Source organism: Odocoileus virginianus, chromosome 17 (genome assembly GCF_023699985.2).
Source record: "Odocoileus virginianus isolate 20LAN1187 ecotype Illinois chromosome 17, Ovbor_1.2, whole genome shotgun sequence".
NCBI classification, from domain to species: domain Eukaryota; kingdom Metazoa; phylum Chordata; class Mammalia; order Artiodactyla; family Cervidae; genus Odocoileus; species Odocoileus virginianus.
This window is the reverse complement of record NC_069690.1, coordinates 1,237,558-1,252,851: the sequence shown is the minus strand read 5'-3', so window position 1 is coordinate 1,252,851 and position 15,294 is coordinate 1,237,558. Positions and strand designations below refer to the sequence as shown.

Genomic DNA, 15,294 nt, shown 5'->3' with positions numbered 1-15,294 from the left:
CCCAGATCTGACAAAGATTCCATTGATAGACCACTCAGTGTATTGTTATTGGACCAGGCCCCATGAATAGCAAAAGTCTCTGGATCATATCTGTCTTAGCTTCTTGGTCCAGGAAATTATTCCCTTTTCTTGCTTCTTCTCATATCTAGATTTACATGAATAAAATCATTGATCTCATATGGAACTATATATATATATCATTTTATCAGTGGCTCAGTCACATATTTGTAAGTGTAAGAGGCGACAATTTTCAGAAACAACCTCATAGAAAATAATATGTGAAAGTGAAAGTGTTAGCTGCTCAGTCATGTCTGATTCTTTGCAATCCCATGGACTGTGGCCCACCAGGCTTCTATGTTGATGGAATTCTCCAGGCAAGAATACTGGAATGGGTTTGCCATTCCCTTCTCCAGGGAAACGTCCCAACCCAGGGACTGAACCCAGGTCTTCCACGTTGCAGGCAGATTCTTTACCATCTGAGCCACCCATAAAAAATGATATAGCTATCAGTTATTAGTAAGGTCACAAGTAAGAACCTTCATTAGGTGTAGCCCAGTACATCCTCAGGTCATCTGACTTAGTTAAATGATTATAGCCAAGTGTTAATCTTCTGGTTGTAGATCATGGAGCATCAGATCTTTATCCAAAGACTTACTACTGATATAAGATTTAGAAAGAAACTTAGTGGTCCTTTTAATGACTTAATTAAAATTTTAACAATATAACATAACAACAAGGGATTATCCTAGAAGTAAGTAATAAAACTAGAAGCTAATATTCAGTGAAATATAAACCTTTTTCATTATGAGGGCATTAATCCTGCAACCAGGGAAGGCGTTATCCCATCAAATAAAAATGAGGTTTTTCAGGGAGCTGGGAAAAACCAAGGGGCCATCTTGAATTTCCTGTAGCCCTGGCTCTTTGATTTATAGTTACTACTTACCTACTTTAATTCCCAAATTTAAGAGTAGATTTTTGCCATGTTTTAAGTAAATCAGGATAGCAATTGTCTGACAATGAGGGGTTAATTTTGTAGAAGCAGAATGAGCTTTATCTACATGTACTATAATCTTCATAGATCATTGTGAAATAATATTTCAAAGTAAATATTATTTACTTTACCAAAGTAACAAAAGATTGTAAAAACAAAGATAAATCACTTAAAAGCAGAGAAATTCACAATCTGTTATCAAAAGCCACATTCTAAGGAAACAGTGTTCTCTTAACACAGAGAGAGAAAATAAAATTCCAGTCTGGTACTTTTGTTTTTGCTCAGTCATATCTAACTCTTTGTAACCCCATGGACTGCAGCACACCAGCTTTCCCTGTCCACTGTCTCTCTGAGTTTGCTCAAACTCATGTCCATTGGGTCCATGATGCCATCCTGCCATCTCATCTTCTGTCATCCCCTTCTTCTCCTGCCTTCAGTCTTTCCCCATATCGGGGCCTTTTCTAATGAGTCACCTCTTTGCATCAGGTGGCCAAAGTATTGGAGCTTCAGTTTCAGCATCAGTTCTTCTGATGAATATTCAGGGTTGATTTTCCTTAGAATTGACTGGTTTGATCTCCTTCTTGTCCAAGGGACTCTCAAGAGTCTTCTCCAGCATCACAATTTGAAAACATCAATTCTTCAGCCTTGTTTATAGTCTAACTACCACATCCCTACAAGACTACTGGGAAAACCATAGCTTTGACTATACGGGCAGTTAATAAAGTTTGTTTATCTGGTTAATCTTAGAAAGTCTTTACCATAAATCTTGAAGAAGTAGCAGTATTCTTACATAGGCATCAGAGTGAAACCATACAAGGCATGTTAAAATCTGATTACATTGCAATTGAGAAAGCAACCTGGTCATTGCTGTAACATGTAACACTTTAAAAAGATAAGTAAAATTATAACTGGATGTATCAGGATGTATCAGCTCTTCATGAATTCCACATAATTTTTAGGATATCTATATTAGTAACATCAACCACATAATCTGACAAGATTGATCACTCCTGCAAAAACACTTCCCATGTAGTTTAGCATGTCAAATGAACCCAGGTAATTTAATCTCTCTTTGGGATGTCTCAGGTGCCCTCTGAAGCACCCCAAAGTCAACTAGAGGTAAAAAAAAAAAAAAAAAAAAAAAATCAAAGTCACTCAGTCATGTCTGACTCTGTGCAACCCCATGAACTATACAGCCCATGGAATTCTCCAAGCTGGAATACTGAAGTGGGTAGACTTTTCCTTCTTCAGGGGATCTCCCCAATCCAGAGATTGAACACAGGTCTCCTGCATTTCAGGTGGATTCTTTACCAGCTGAGCCACAAAGGAAGCCATAAAGGAAGAGTTCAAAAGAAATGTATTAGTTTAATTTAGAAAGTTTTGCAATATATATATATATATATATATATATATATATATATATATATATATATATATCAAAATGGTGTATAAACCTTTTGGATAGGATCATATAGGCCAATGTGAAACAACAGGTTTTCACTTAGCCAAAGAAAGAAAAGATTTCAAAGGTAAACAGAACAGATCACTTTAGATGGAAACTTAAAATCCATTTTCAAAGGCAGTTCAACATCTCAATAAAACTTATATCATCACAAAACTTTTTCTTCATATCCACTTTCCATAAACTTTTTTAAAATCATTTTGTTCATTTAGAAACAGCCACCTGTAAGTCAGACCTACTTTTTTTTTCTCTCAATAAAATGTAATTTTATTTCCCATACTATTTTTCTAAAAACACACATCCTAATTTCAATTGTCTTTTACATTATCTTTCTGTAGATTGGTAAGCATAAACACCAGTGATAAGTTCTAAAAACATTTGCTTTCTTATGGTGAACAGTTCAGCCTGGCACCAAACATATTCATTAATAGTCTGAAATCTCTTTAGTTTACTTGTAAGAAGAAGCTGGTGTTCAAAATTAATGTTTCAAAATCTTATTTTATTTGGGAATGACCTAGCTATTTAATGAACTTTCATCAGTTTAGCACAACCCTAGAAATTCAAGTTACCCCAATCTGGAGAAACAATTTCAGACAGACATTCTGAAAGCATATTTTTTTTTAATAGAGTTTATCTTAAAATTCCTATCTCATTCACATTTTCTTTCTTTAAAATTTTCTTCGCTCAAATTACTTTTCTTGTTGACAAATAGAGCCTACATTATACCTAGGCACAATAAAGTATTCCACAATGCTGATGACTCAAAATATGCCTTAAGTATATTAGGAAATAAACATTAATACTAGATATTTAATATAAAGCATTTCCCAGTTTATGTGAACTTGAAATTCATTTAGATTACTTTCTTTTCTAATTGATTTGTAAGTAGTTACTTTTCTTTAAGCCAACTGAATAGAGTTCATTTGCAAGTTAACCTCAGCAATATCATCTAAAAACAAAGACACACACTAAGATATACATGCATCTAAATGAACAGATATTACAGTTTCTGCCTGGGATTTAAAATGTCTATTGCCCACTCCTGCCTCCCTTTTATTGCTCCTAGGATTAAAGTTTTATTAATTAGCCCCAAACTAAAGGCTCAGGCAAGGTGGGCTATGTATCTCAAGGACATGGCAGGGGTTAACTTCAAGCTTCTTCCTAGGCAGGCCTTCTTAACAAGCTAAATGTTTTTAATTGCATATGCAAAAAGAACTGGTTTTGCAGTTTCAACAGAAAAAAAAAAAAAAAAACAGAAAGCTTTTCATTTTAATCAATTTTCTCCAGAGTCTAAAGACTATCATGGCCTTCTTGTGTCAAGAAAGGCATCTTTTCTTTCTGCAATCATAGTTTCATAGCTAAGATATTGACCAAATAGTGCTAAAATTGACTCTGATAACAGGAACAGATCAGCTGATATAAATCTTGGATTTTCCCTCTGGGGATGTGGGGTCTTTGTTTGATCAGAAGAATCTGAAGGGGCAAAGAAATTTATGAATGGAGGAAGGAGTCAGGAAAGCTGGGCTCCCCATCCTCCTTGAGAGACAGGGGAGTTTGACACGGATTAGTTGATGGGGATGGAGACAGACGGGGATGTGGCAGGTGTAAGGCAGCAATTGGACAAAGAAAAGAGAGAGAAAGGGGAGTGGCAGATTCAGTTATTAATGTTTTGCAGAAAGCTTTCACTTTCAACTCAGGTTCAAAGGATTTGTTAACAAAATAAGCAACTTGTTATGTAGAAATAAATAATATCAATATTTATTAGAGAATTATCTAGCATATTTTCAATATACTAACATTAAAAAGAAAGAGAAATAGGAACAGTAGAGGATAACATCACCAAATTGGGCTTTGACCAACATACAAACTTAAACAAACAACACGGGGAAATCCCATGACAGTACATCTGGAGTCTCAATTGGAGAAAGGTCCCAGGCAGTATGTCTGCTCCATGGGTGATATTTCAAAACTTGAAATTCAGGGTTCTCCCTTATAATCCCAGGACACAAAGGGATATATCATCAATCTGTGAGCAAACTGCAGCTCTGGTTTAATGTTAATGCTTTTTGTTTTGTCATGTAAAACTGGGAATGTTGTTAAGCCTGGAGCTTGGTTGACCAGACCCCCTCTAGGGGCTCAACAATATCAAGACTTGTCTGGTAACTATGATGCTGCAAAGCTTGCACTTAAAGCAGACACTCAGGATAGTCACTCACAGTCAGAGCAGGGTCCAGGCAGGTTAAAGGCAAGGTTAGAGGCCTACTCTGCTTTGTCTCTGAAGCCTGAACAAGACTATCTATTTAATTTTCCTAACACAAGGACTTAGAAAAAATAAAGGACAGACAATAAGGAATGAACAACACAATAACCAAAACAAAAAATACCCTAGAGGGAAACAAAAGCAGAATAACTAATGTAAAGAACGGGTATGTGAACTGGAATATAAAGTGGTAGAAATAAGTGGAACAGAGCAGAATAGAAAAAAGTTTTTAAAAAAATAAAATAAATAAAATAAATGAAGACAGTTTCAGAGACCTCTGGGATAACATTAAATGCTAAAAAAAGTTCAAATTACAAGGTTTCCAGAAGAAGAAGAGCAAAAGAAAGTGCATGAGAAAATAGTTGAGGATATTTTAGCCTCAAACATCCCTGACACGGGAACGTAAATAGTTACCCAAAGTCCAAGAAACCCAGAGAGTCTCATACAGGATAAAAGCCAAAGGGAAACATGCCAAGATCCATATGAACCAAACTAACAAAAGTTAAACACAAATATTAAAAGGAGCAAGAGAAAAGCACAAAACAGTATACAGGAGAATCTGCATAAGGTTAAAATCTGATCTTTCAGCAGAAACTCTGCATACCAGAAGGGAGTGGCGGGATATGCTTAAAATGAAGAAAGGGAAAAATCTACAACCAAGATTATTGTATCTAGCAAGGATCACATTCACGTTCAACAGAGATAGCAAAAGCTTTACAAGCAAGGAAAAGTTAAGAGAATTCAGAACAGCCAAACAGCTTTACAACAAATTCTAAAGGAACTTTTCTAGACAGGAAACACAGAGAAAGAAAAGACCTACAAAAATAAACCCAAAACAATAAAGTAAATGGCAATAGGATCAAACATCAATAATTACTTTGAATGCAAATGGATTAAATGCTCGAATCAAAAGACACACTTGCTAAGTGGATACAAAAAAAAAAAAACCTGTATGTATACTCCCTACCAGAGACGCACTTCAGACCTAGTGACAGATACAGACTGAAAGTGAGAGGCTGTAAAAAGATATTACATGCAAATGGAAAAAAAAAAAAAAATGGAGTTGCAATATTAGTATTAGATAATATAGACTTTAAAATAGAAACTGCTACAAGAGACAAAGAAGGACACTATATAATGATTAAGGGATCAATTCAAGAAGCTATAACAATTATAAGCATATGTGCACCCAACATGGCAGTAACACAATACATAAGGCAAATGCTAACAAATCTAAAGGGGAAATCGACAGTAAAACAATATTAGTGGGGGACTTTGATGCCTCGTTCACACCAATGGACAGATTATCAAGACAGAAAATTAATAAGGAAACACAAGCTTTAAATGCTACATTGCACCCATTGTAAATAATTGATATCTATAGGACATTTCATCTAAAAACAGTAGAAAATACACTATTTTCTCAAGTGCACATGAGCTTTCTCCAGTACACATCACATCTTGGGTCACAAATCAGGCTTTGGGTAATTTAAGAGAATTTAAATTGTATCGAGTAGTTTTTTTCTGACCACAACACTGTAAGATTACATACAAATCACATGAAAAACAAAAACAAAAAAACACCTGTGAAAAGCACAAACACTTGGAGGGTAAACAACATACTTCTGAATAACCAACTGGTAAGGGGGGAAATGAAAAGAAATTAAAAAAAAAAAAAAACCTAGAAACAAATGACAATGAAAACATGGCAACCCGAAATCTTTGCAATACAGCAAAACAGTGCCAATGGGAGATTTACAGCAATAAAAGTGTATATCAAGAAAGGAGGAAAACATTAAATAAGCAACCTAATCTTACACCTAAAGGAACTAAGGAGCCTCTTGATGAAGGTGAAAGAGGAGAGTTTAAAGTCTGGCTTAAATCTCAACATTCAAAAATTAAGGTCATGGCATCCAACCCCATCACTTCATGGCAAATAGAAGGGGAATCTATGGAAACAGTGACAGAGTTTATTTTCTTGGACTCCAAAATCACTGCAGATGATGACTGCAGCCATGAAATTAAAAGATGCTTGCTAATTGGAAGAAAAGCTATGGCAAACCTAGACAGTGTATTAAAAAGCAGAGACATCACTATGCCAACAAAGGTCCGTCTAGTAAACTGGTTTTTACAGTAGTCACATATAAATGTGAGTTGGATCATTAAGAAGGCTGAGCGCCCAAGAATTGATATTTTTGAACTGTCATGCTTGAGAAGACTTTTGAGAGTCCCTAGGATTACAAGGAGATCAAACCAGTAAATTCTAAAGGAAATCAGTCCTGACTATTCATTGGAAGGACTGATGCTGAAGCTGAATCTCCAATACTTTGGCCACTTGATGCAAAGAGCCAACTCATTAGAAAATACCCTGATGCTGGGAAAGATTGAAGGCATGAGGAGAAGAGGACGACAGAGGACAAGATGGTTGGATGGCATCACGGACTCAATGGACATGAGGTTGAGCAAACTCCAGGAGTTGGTGATGAACAGGAAAGCCTGGCATGTTGCAGTCCTTGGGGTTGCAAAGAGTCAGACACAACTTACACCCAAAACAACTAGAAACAAAGAATGAAAATTCTGAAAGTTGGTGGTAGCAAAGAAATCATAAAGATCAAAGGAGAAATAAATGAAAAATAAATGAAAGAAACCACAAAAATATTAATAAAACTAAAAGCTGGTTCTTTGAGAATATAAGCAAGTCATAAATTAGCGGCCAGGCATACCAAGGAAAAAGGTAAGAAAACTTGAATCAATAAAATTATAAATTAAAATAGAAAAATTGCAACAGACAGCACAGAAATACTAAGAGACTGCTATGGACAACTATATGCCAATAAAATGGACAACTTAGAATAAATGAAGAAAGTTCTTAGAAAAGTACAGTTTTCCAAGAAAGAACCAGGAAGTTCTAGAAAATATGAACAGACCAATCATAAGCAGTGAAATCAATACTGTGATTAAGAATTTTCAACAAGCAAAAGTTCAGGGCCAGGTGGCTTCACAGACAAATTCTAATAAACAGAGAGGAGCTAATATCGTTTTTGCTCAAACTCTTTCAAAAAAGTTGCAGAGGGAGGGAAATCATCAAGCTCCTTCTATGAGCCCACCATCACCTGACAACACAGTCTGACAAAGACATCATTCAAAGAAAGAACATTATAGGCCAATATCAGTGATGAACATAGATTAAAAAAATCCTCAAAATTCTGGCAAACAATACATTAAAAGGATCATACATGATGATTAAGTTGGGTTTATCCCAGGGATGCAAGGATTCCTCAGTATATGTATTTACCCATGTGATACACCATATTAACAAATTGGAAAAGAAAGACCATATGACCATCTCAATAGAAGCAGAGAGAGCTTTCAACAAAATTCAACACACATTTATGATAGACACTCTCCAGAAAATGCACATAGAAGGAACTCACTTCAACATAATAAAGACCATATGCAATAGACACACAGCAAACAATTCTCAATGGTGAAAAACTGAGAATATTTCCCTGTAAAATTAGGAGCAAGACAAAGGTGCCCACTCTCACCACTATTGTTCAGTATATAATTTTGGAAGTCCTAGCCACAGCCACTAGAGAAGGAAAAGAAATAAAAGGAATCTAGATTGGAAAAGAAGTCTTACTGTCTGCAGATGACATGATCATATAGATAGAAAACCCTAAAGATGCCACAGAAAATTACTAGAGCTAATAAATGAATTTAGGGCTTTCTGGGAGCTCAGCTGATAAGAATCTGCCTGCAATGCAGGAAGCCCTGGTTCGATTCTTGGGTCAGGAAGATCCCTTGAAGAATGGATAGGCTACCCAGCCCAGTATTCATGGGCTTTCCTTGTGTCTCAGACGACAAAGAATCTGCCTGTAATGTGAGGGATTTGGGTTTGATCCCTGGGTTGGGAAGATCCCTTGGAAGAGGGCATGGCAACCTACTCTAGTATTCTTGCCTGGAGAATTCCCATGGACAGAGGAGCCCAGTGGGCTACAGTGCATGGGTCACACAAAGTCAGACATGACTGACATTAATCAATGAATTTAGTGAAGTGGCAGGATACAAAAATAATACACAGTAATCTCTTACATGCCTATACACTAACAACAAAATATCAGAAAGAGAAATTAAGGAAACAATCTCACCATTGCAATGAAAAGAATAAAATACCTAGGAATAAATTTGCCTAAGGAGGTAAAAGATCTATCCTCAGGAAACTACAAGACACTAATGAGAAAAATCAAAGATGACATAAACAGATGGAGAGATTTTCCATGTTATTAGATTAGAAAAATCAGTTTTGTGAAAATGAGTATACTACCCAAAGAAATCTAGAGATTCAATGCAATCCCTTTCAAATTACCAATGGCATTTTTCATAGAACTAGAACAAAATATGTTACAATTTGTATGGAAACAAAAAAGACTGAATAGTCAAAGGAATCTTATGGAAGAAAAGCAGAGGTGGAGGAATCAATCTTCCTGACTTTGGACTATATTACAAGGCTACAGTAATCAAAGCAGTATTGTTCTGGCATCAAAACAGCAATATAGACCAATGATACAAGATAAAAAGTCCAGACATAAACTCATGTGCCTATGGGCATCTTATCTTTGACAAACAAGGGAAGAATACACAGTGGATAAAAGACAACCTCTTCAATAAGTAATGCTGGGAAAACTGGACAGTTACATGTAAAAGAACAAAATTAGAATACTTCCTAACACCATACACAAACCATAAACTCAAAATGGATTAAAGATGTAAATGTAAGGCCAAAAACCATAAAACTCTTAGAGGAAAGCATAGGCAGAACACTCTGACATAAATTACAAAAAGATCCTCTTGGATCCACCTCCTAGAGTAGCAGAATTAAAAACTAAAAAAAAAAAAAAAAAATTATAAATTGGATCTAATTAAATTTAAAAGTTTTCATCCAGGAAAGAAAGTTATAAACAAGACAAAAAGACAACCCTCAGAATAAGTAAAATAAGTGCAAATGAACCAACTGACAATGGATTGATCTCCAAAATATAAAGTGGCTCAGGCAGCTCAATATTAGAAAAACAACCCAATCAAAAAAAAAAAAAAAAATGAGCAGAAGACCTAAACAGACATTTCTCCAAAGTAGATATACAGATGGCTGATAAACACATGAAAAAATGCTCAACAGTGCTCATTGTCAGCGATATACAAATCCAAAGTACAATGAGATACCACCTCACAGCAGCCAGAAGAGCCATCATCAAAAAAATCTGTAAACAATAAATGCTGGAAGGATGTGGACAAAAGAGAGCCCCCCTGAACTGTTGCTGGGAATGTAAATTGATACAGCCATTATGGAGAACAGTATGGAGATTCCTCAGAAAACTAGGAATAAATCTGCCATAGGATCCCACAGTCTCACTACTGGGTGTATACCCTGAGAAAATCATAATTCAAAAAGACACATGTGGAGGCTGAGGAGAGCAGGAGAAGTTCCTGGTGGTGGGAAGATGCTGCACTTTGGTATAAATTGCAATCAATTAGGTATCGTTTTTCAGACTCAGACTAGAAATGAGAGTTCAGATAAGTGAGGCCGCCATTGCTGCTTTGAACACCTCAGAAGGGAGAATGGATTTGTCAGGAGTGAAAGAGAAGAGCTTGGTAAGAGTCAAAGAAAATAATTATGAAAAGTCCAGCACTAGAGCACCATCTCCCATCAAACGTGAAGAACGCTCTGATGAGACGTCCAAGGATTGCTCTAAAGATAGTGTCCATCAAGGAGTAGAGGGAGAAAGCAGGGATGAGACTTGGGAGAGGCGCAGTGGTTCCAGTGGGAGTGGTAGCACCAGGTCTCAGCCCACTTCCACCTTCAGTTCGGTCTCCAGCCCAGCCCAGGCTCCAGTTCATCTTCAGCTTGGAGCCGCTTAGGGAGTTCCAGCACATTCCACAGCTCCAGCTTCAGCAGCTCCGCTGGCTCTCATATACTTTACTGTACAGACATGAGAACAGGCGGCATCGCGGCTCCAAGTCCACATCACTCAAAAGAGATGAAAAGGAAAGGAAAAAGCAGAGCCTTTCCTGAAACCCACCAAAGTACACATTAGGAGGCTCACAGTGAATGTGACGAGGATCACATCATGGAGATATTCTCCACTTATGGGGAAACTAAAATGATTGACATTCCTGTAGAAAGGATGCACCCTCATCTCTCTGAAGGTTACACCCATGTGGAATTTGAGAATCCAGATGAGGCTGAGAAGGCTCTGAAGCACATGGACAGAGCACAAATGGATGGCCAAGAGATCACTACCACCACTGCTGGCCTTCTGGCCTTGGGCACCCCCAGGCCATTCAGCCCTCCTGAGAGCATAGTGCCACCGCCTCCCATGCACTGAAGGTCACTCCCACAGATGTGGAGAAGGTCGCGTTCCCCTTGCTGCAGGTCCTCCATGCGGCAGCAATCCTGCTCTCCTTGGCCGCAGCCACCAACCGAGCTTTCCAGCTTCAAATCCTCTGGATAAGCTGGGCCGCCGAAGATTAGCCTTTGTGAGTCATGTCCCATCCAGGTCACTCTTGTCACTTTTCTAGCTAAAAGGGGATTATAGGAAGGAAACCCCTCCCTCAAGGATAGGCTTTGAAGGTGGAGACAGTGGTTGAGACTGTCTCCCTGGGTAGCAGAGTTCCCACAGTAGGAGTGATGTGGGTTTGGGGTCGTGCTTGCAAAGATGCCCTCCAATTTTCTAGCTAAAGAGCTTCCACATTTCCAGGTCCTGAGAGTCAGCTTAGTGGCGAAGCCAGCAGGGCTGAGCAGGGTACCCCAGGTGGTGGTAAAGCCCCAGTGTGGGAGCACATTTTTCCATTCTACACATGACTTGTGGCCCATATGGTAACCCGTGGAGTCCCACAGGAAAGACATGCTTTTAGGCAACTATAAGTACTGTTAGTTTGGCCCTGTTCCCATGCATGGGTTCTTTTCTGACCTTTAAAGTCAACCCCTCCACCTCCCATTTTCTGCCTCAAGTGGTTATTTTCAGATGTATATATGTGTGTGCACTGGCACACATTTGCACATCTCCCTGTCTCTCTGAAATTGGTGAGTTGATCTCATTTATTGCATTATTCATTTTTAATTGACTTTTTTTTTATTTTTTCTAGGTACTTATTAAATATTTCTTGCATCTTCTCAATCTTTGTCTCAGGCTATTTATCTGTAACTCCATTTTGTTTTCAAGGTTTTAGATCACTTTTATTATCATTATTCTAAATTCTTTTTCAGGTAGATTCCCTATCTCCTCCTCTTTTGTTTGACTTGGTGGGCATTTTTCATGTTCCTTTACCTGTTGGGTATTTCTCTGCCTTTTCATCTTGTTTAGATTGCTGTGTCTGGAGTGGGCTTTCTGTATTCTGGTGGTCTCTGGTTCCTTTTTATTGTGGAGGTTTCACCCAGTGGGTGGGGTTGGATGATTGGCTTGTCAAGGTTTCCTGGTTAGGGAAGCTTTCATTGGTGTTCTGGTGCATGGAACTGTATTTCTTCTCTCTGGAGTGCAATGGAGTGTCCAGTAATGAGTTCGCTCAGGGCTATGTTCCTGCGTTGCTGGAGAATTTGTGTGGTATGTCTTGCTCTGGAACTTATTGGCTCTTGGGTGATGGTTGGTTTCAGTGTAGGTATGGAGGCTTTTGGATGGTCTCTTATTACTTAATGTTCCATGTAGTCAGGAGTTTTCTGGTGTTCTCAGGTTTTGGGCTTAAGTCTCCTGTCTCTGGATTTCAGTTTTATTCTTCCAGTAGTCTCAAGACTTCTCCAACTATACAGCACTGATAATAAAACTTCTAGGTTAATGGTGAAAAGATTCTCCACCATGAGGGACACCCAGAGAGGTTCAGAGTTACATGAAAAGGAGGAGAGGGAGGAGGGAGATAGAGATGAGCAGGAGGATAAAAAGGAGGACTCAAGAGGAGAGAGACAGATCTATGCAGTTCTCTGTTCCCAAAGTGTTTTCTGTAGCCCATACACCCACAAAGATTCACAGAATTGGATTGGGAAGAGAAGGGGAAGGGAGGAAATAGAGGTGTTCGGAGGTAGAAAATGGAAAGTCAAAAGTGGGAGAGAGTAATCAACACACTCCTGAGTAAAAATGGGTACTGAATATTGGATTCTTAAATGTCCAAAATTGATATCAAATACTGAGAAACAAAGATTAAAAATCTAGAGTAGAGGTTAGATTCTTAAAAATACAATATTAAAAACAAAAAAACACAAAAAAATTTAGAAATATATATGAAGTTTGGTTTAAAAATAGGGCTTCTTCTTTTTTTTTTTTTTTTTGCAAGGTTATAGTGAAATGAAAACAAAAATTAAGGAGTAATAAAGGAGTAATAGAGGACTTTAAAGGAAAGTAAGAGAAAAATAAAATAAAACAAGAAAAAAATTTTTTCCTAATAAAAATATATGAAAATGAAAGTTAAGGAGTAATGGGGGAGTAATAGGGAATTTTAAAAGAAAATAAAAGAGAAAAAATAAAAAAGAAAAGAAAAAAGATTTTTTTAATTAAAAAAAAAAAAAAGTAAAAATATATCTAGGAATTTCTCTGGAGCTGTTGGCAGTCAGTGTGGGTTCAGTTCAGTTTCAGATAGCTCCTCGTTCCAGGTTACACTTCTTGATATCTATAAGCCCCTTCCAGTGTAGCCGGTGTTATCTACAGGGATTTTAATTTGTTGCACTGGTCCCTTCTGAAGCGGTTCTCTTTGTTTATTTGGCTTCTGTTTGCCCGTCTCTTCAGTGTCTAATTACCGCCCTGACACGGCGGGTGGAGGTGGTCTATTGTTTAGGTTCCCTGGTTCAGTCCTGCTGCGGAGAAGGGGCGGGCACTGCAGATAGATATCGCTGTGTATGGGGAGCTCTCACAGTGTTCCGGCCACACTGGGTTTGACCCCGCTCACAGGTGTGTGCTCTCCCCGTCTACACTGCTTAGGCTCCCGGCTGCTCTATATGGAGCGGACCCTGCATCACGTGCGGTTTCCGTTTTTGGGTATTCTACAAAAGTGCGGACTCGGTTGGGCCTGCGTTTTGTGCCTTCCCCGGCCCGAGCAGCTCAGGCAGCCAGGAGCTTGACAGGCACACTCTCCCCAGGTGCAGTGCGCCTTCTCTCCTCCGTGGTCCCAGCCTCAGCTTCTGTGCGTGCCAGCCGGGTGCGTGTGCCTTGTGTCTATTTTTGGGAGCTAGCCTCTAGCTGCGACCCTCCCGGTGGATGTCGACCATCCAGAATCTCAGGAAGTCTTTGGTTAGAAAATGGAGGCCTGCTTGCAGTTTGGTACGGGGTGCTATCTCTGGGGCTGAGTTTGCCCCTTTCCCTTCCCCCCTGCCTCCTGCCTCTGGTGGGGGATGGGCCAGTCCGCCACTGGTTAGCTCTTCTCTGGACTTGCTCAGTCCCTTTATCCTGCGAATGGCCAGCAGTGTGTTTGGGCCAGTTAATTTTCTCTCTCTCTCTTGCTATCCCACAGTTTAAGTTGCTATCTCACGTTAGCTCCCTCCAATTGCCCTCAGGGCATTCAGGCTAGTCCTTACCCTAAGCAATGCCGCCCGCTTCTCTCCGTTCCACCCCCACTTGCTGGTGGCGGGTGCGAGCATCTGGGGTACTTTTCTGCTGGGAGTTGCTTTTAGGCATGTAATCTGCGGGTTTTATTGATTTTTCCTCCCAGTTATGCTGCCCTCCGAGATTCAAAAACTTCCCCCAGACCCGCCAGCGAGAGGGTTTCCTGGTGTTTGGAAACTTCCTCTATTATGACTCTCTTCCTGGGGTGGGTGTCCATCCCTAACTCTATTGTCTCTCTTTATCTTTTATATTTTGTCCTACCTCCTTTCAAAATGATGGGCTGCTTTTCTGGGCGCCTGATGTCTTCTGCTAGCAGTCAGCTGTTTTGTGAAGTTTGCTCAGTGTTCAAATGTTCTTTCGATGAATTTGTAGGGGAGAAAGTGGTCTTCCCCATCCCATTCCACCGCCATCTTGGCTCCTCCCCCCTGAAATTGGTGAGTTGAAAGTCAGTTCTGCCAGGTCATCACTGAACAACAGCCCCGCCCTCCACTGTCCCATTCTTCCCCCATCCTTTGTGTTGATATTCAGGGTGGTCTTCCAGGTTACCTTGGCAACATGTACATTGCCTTTTTGGCTTTTACTATATGTTCAGTACTATAAATGTTGTTTTGAGTTTTGTAACTTTGTAGCATTTTAGATGAGGTTGCATTTGTGCTTTGTTGTGCAGACTAAAATAATTATGTTGAATAAACTTAAGACTAGGGGGGAAAAAAATAAGACACGTATATCCCAATGTTCACTGCAGCACAATCTACAAAAGCCAGGAAATGGAAGCCACCTAGATGTCCATCCACAGATGACTAGATAAAGAAGTTGTGGTACATGCATTCAATTGAATATTACTTAGACATAGAAAGGAATGAATTTGAGCCAGTTTTCATGAGGTAGATGAACCTAGAGTCTATTAAACAGAGTAAGTCCAGAAAGAGAAAAGCATATATATTAAATATATAAATGTAAATATTAAAGCATATATATGGAGTCTAGGGAAAACAAA

The 15,294-nt window shown here is 38.8% G+C and overlaps 1 pseudogene; it reads left to right on the top strand.

Annotated features, from left to right (window-relative positions):
- The first annotated feature begins 10,332 nt into the window (after positions 1-10,332).
- LOC110145583 (RNA-binding protein with serine-rich domain 1-like) lies at positions 10,333-11,225 on the top strand (annotated as a pseudogene).
- The last annotated feature ends 4,069 nt before the right edge of the window (positions 11,226-15,294 follow it).